Source organism: Malaya genurostris, chromosome 1, assembly GCF_030247185.1.
Source record: "Malaya genurostris strain Urasoe2022 chromosome 1, Malgen_1.1, whole genome shotgun sequence".
Lineage (NCBI taxonomy): Eukaryota > Metazoa > Arthropoda > Insecta > Diptera > Culicidae > Malaya > Malaya genurostris.
Window position 1 is genome coordinate 70,921,523 of NC_080570.1, and position 4,519 is coordinate 70,926,041.

A 4,519-nucleotide genomic window follows, 5' to 3' on the forward strand; every position below is an offset into this window, starting at 1 on the left:
GAACGTTCCTCATTAAATTCCGTACAGACTTCTTGGCGACAAGTTTTGACACTTTTTTCCAATCTTTTTCGAACTGTTGAATGGTTTCGGCTGCCGAGATATGTTTCCTAAGATGTGCCTTCGTTAATGCCCAAAATTTCTCAATTGGTCGAAGTTGTGGGCAATTTGGTGGATTCATGTCTTTTGGGACGAAAGTGACATTTTTGGTAGTATACCATTCTACCGTTGATTTCGAGTAGTGGCAAGAAGCAAGATCTTGCCAGAAGACAACAGGATCCTTGTGGCCTCGAATCATGGGTAGAAGTCGTTTTTGTAAACATTCCTTGATGTATATTTCGCTGTTCATTGAAGCAGTGGTGATGAAGGGTTTCGAAATCTTACCGCAGCTACAAAATGCTTGCCAGACCATAGTTTTCTTACTAAATTTTTCGACTTCGATCGATGTCTCGGACTGGTTTAACATTTGCCCTTCTCGCACCGTATAATATTGTGGTCCCGGCAAGGATTTGTAATCGAGTTTCACGTAGGTTTCGTCGTCCATGATTATGCAGTTCAAATTTCCAGCAAGAATCGTATTGTACAGCTTTTGAACTCTCGGCCTGATCGCTGCTTCTTGTTTCGGACTACGTTTTGGTTGTTTCTGCTTCTTATAGGTTCGAAAATTTAAACGTTCTTTAGCACGAAGAACATTTGACTGCCCATGCCCACTTTTTTGGCCACATCCCGAACTGAAACCTCCTTCTTTTGCTCGAACGCCTTCAGTATACGTTTATCCAACTGAGGGTTAGCAGGACCTTTTTTTCGACCAGTTTTCGGTTTATCCTCAAAGGTGTTATTTTCACCGAACTTCCTGATTGCATTTCGCACGGCTTTTTCACTTACTTCTTCCAGTTTTGCTATCTTTCTCAGTGACAGTCCGCGTTCTGTGCACCATTTGTACACAATTTTTCGGGGTTGTTCTGCTGAAAGTCCACGCATTTCGAAACAAACTAATGAAAACGAATAAACAACTGCACAAGTGGTTAGAGAAGAGTTTAAACAACAGGACGCAGCCATAAAAATTGACAAATTCTGAACCATTGCGAAATTTTAGCGGTTTTTGGTTGCGTCCATACTTTCTGGAACAGTCTTTATGTTTATCATTGTGCAGTGAGATAAAACCTTTTTGCCTTCCTTATATATGATGGCTATACGATAACTGAGAAAATCAACATTTGAATCGATCTTCATTTATCATTCGAATCAGTTTTTCGAGATTAGCAAATGTCAGTTTGTAGATGTATGTATGTTTTAAAAATAAGAAGTCGCTTTTCTCAGAGTTGGCTGGACGAATTTTTACAAACTTAGATTCAAATGAAAATTCAAATCGCTTGAGCCTATAGCCTGCTATTGAATTTCACCTGCATCAAACTTCTCGATTTTCTCTGAGACCGCCTAATCGATTAGATTCAAATGAAAGTTCCAGATCCTGCTATTCCATTTTGAATTTAAATTCAAAGAATTAATTTTATGGTTTCAAACAATTTTTCGTTTCGATCCGACTTGCAGTACCGAAATTACAGATTAATGAGTGATTGAAATATCAAATTGTCATTTGAAACAACGGTCATTAAAATAACTTCACGAAACCTCAAAACACCGAAGAATATTCATGCAAAAAACACTTTCGGATTGATAAAAAAAGGTATCATCTCACTGCTAGGTGGATTAAGCTCGTTTTTAAATAAATGTGTGATTAACGTTGGTTAATTTTTTTAATTCAAGCATTTTAAAGGAACGCGAACTTAGCAACTTTGAAGAAAACGATTCGAAATTTATTCGTGCAGTGTTCAAGGTTACTTTGGAGACTGTGCTTTTATTAATGTTCCGATTTTCGAATATTGATATTTTGAAACTCGCTTTGCAATCGAAACTCTTCAAAAAGTTTTAACTAACATGTTCCGACATCAAATATGAAAATCAATTGGAAAAAACTATTTCTGGAGTGATTGCATAACCTTTCCTTTTGAAAAAGGCGAAAACAAAAACATCAATACTATGCCGCCACAGCGGAAGAGTTTCCTCCAATTGTCCGCCTGATGACGGAAGTTTCATCAGCTATCGAACTATAATAGACAAATTCTCACGTTAAAACATCACATCATACTCCGGAACTCCGTCGTGATCAGGGCAAAGAAAAATCACGTCTCGACATCATCGCATCGGATATTTTTTTACAGTCATCATAGTTTGCACCGGAAACAGACTCGAAATCTTTTCAACGTGGCCGACCGGCGGCAACAGTCTTTCGCTTGCGGATATTGCACCAAGCACGCGACGATTTTTTAGACCACGCCTACGGTTGACATGCGGAGATAAAAAAAACCTGCGACGTATGTTCCTTTCTGGGTCGCCAAGTATTGAATTTAGTTTCCGCTTTGCATCAGGGAAAAAAATTCGAACCGAAAGGTGATGCTCAACCATCCGAAGACAAATAGATGTAAAACATGACAGCTTAATCACGTGAGCAACTTTGTCGCCATAAACGCCCTAAGTTGAGTGAGGGAATGAGGTCTGATCGGTGCGAAAAGCGCAGCTTCCTCTACTCAGCATCCAAGCATTCATGCCGCCAGTATCTTTGCCCCGTGGGGAGAAAGAGAGAGTGAGAGCGGAAACAACATTATTGGTTGAAGTTCGATTTTCGTCTTCAAGTTTCCTATACCATTTCCAAGAGTCTAGCGAAGGTGTTTTATTTTTAATTTATTTGCTTCAGTAAACATGTTGAATAGATGAGAATAGTGGTGATGATGGTTTTAGTGATGATCGTTACCAACGAAGACAAGACAAAAAGTACATTTTCGTAATCTATGGGTTAGGTGTCTCGTCAGTTTGTTGCGAAGAGATTGGGAGATTGGGAAGTCTCTAACAAAGGGGAAGTGGAAGATCGGCTTTCGAAATCATTGTGATGTGAGCCTTGTTTACAAACAAGGAAGTTATTATTCCGGTTTGTTTCGACATTAGATTTATGACGAGGAACATCCTCCTTCGATTCTCGGAGAAAGTGAGTTCGTATTACATATAATAATTATTATTAGTAGGAAGGAAGCTCGCTACGTATGTGCATATGAAATTAGTAATGAAACCCGTTAAATGTGAGTACCATTTAGTTGCGAAACTTGTACACAGAAACTCCAGCGCAAAAATCATTTAAAAACGTGTCCACAGGCATGTTGTCAAACTGATCTGCTTCTGTTTGTGTTACAGATGTTACAGGAATCGGCTAGGTGTTTCGAAACATTACCCCCGAACAATTATTCCATACTTACTAACAGTCAGACTAACAACAATTGAAGCTATTCAATTAATAAGAGCCAAGCGAGAAAATTCTTTAAGACAATGAAAAATAATTTTGTCAAACTTGGTGCATTGTATATGTCAATTGGAGTATTGTAATTCCCAAAGATTAGACAAACATTTGGCTCCAGTAGTTGAATGTAAGAACCAATTCCATTAGAGCGATGCTTGGACTAATACGTCACAAATGAAAGCCTGACTGCAAAAATCGAATAAGTGCAACTTAGTTTTAAACCCCATTTGAGTATTTTTTTATGCAAAAGTCGGATAAAAGAATTGAGTGCAAAAACTAGAAACAGATTTTGCTACTGAAAAAAAATCGTTAGTTTAGCAGGTTCTTCCGAAACAAACTGTTTTCATTCGATTCATGCATTCAAAGTATTTGTGTCTACTGTTCACCATGCTTCATCCGCAGTCAGCAAAAAAAAACATAGGAAGCAAGAACTGCATAAAAACATTTTTTTTCGAAAGAACCTTCTATGTGCCGGGTATAAATAAACAACATAAATTGAAATTAACCTGCTAACTTTTGTTTAAATCTTTTTCCTTCTTGCCAAAAAAATATTTCCAACGATTTTTTCATTGAAAAATCTGTGCAAAAAGCGTTGATAAATTACTAGGTTTTGAAGAAAGTTCTTATTAAGCCTACCTAATTCTTGTTGAAGCTTTCTGGAAACATTCTCTATCGGTCGCGACTTGTGACCGTTGGCTTAATCGATGGAAAAGTTGTCAACCCAAAAAGTTTAAGCTATCGAATTGTAAACATTGTTGAACGAAAACAATACCCAAATTCATGAACTAATGGCGGAGAGATAAGGCGTTAGTCGCCAAACCATTTCTACACGTCTTGGGAAATATTTTAAAGGAGCGAAAATGGGTTTCTTATAAGCGGAATGTATCCCAAGCGCAGAGAATCATAAGTTGACCCAGGCCAACTTCGACATCCTGTTGGTGGGTTTGAAGAGGTGTCTTCTGCTACGAGTTTCTCAAACCTGCTGCACAAGACATTAGAAAGTCATTTTGCAGTACGACAACGTCAGAAACACACAGCTTAAGCGGTCATAAATGTCATTTCGGAACCAAAAAACATGCTCAATCCACCTAGCAGTGAGATGATACTTTTTTTTTATCAATCCGCATGTGTTTTTTGCATGAATATTCTTCGGTGCTTCAGTTTTCATGACAT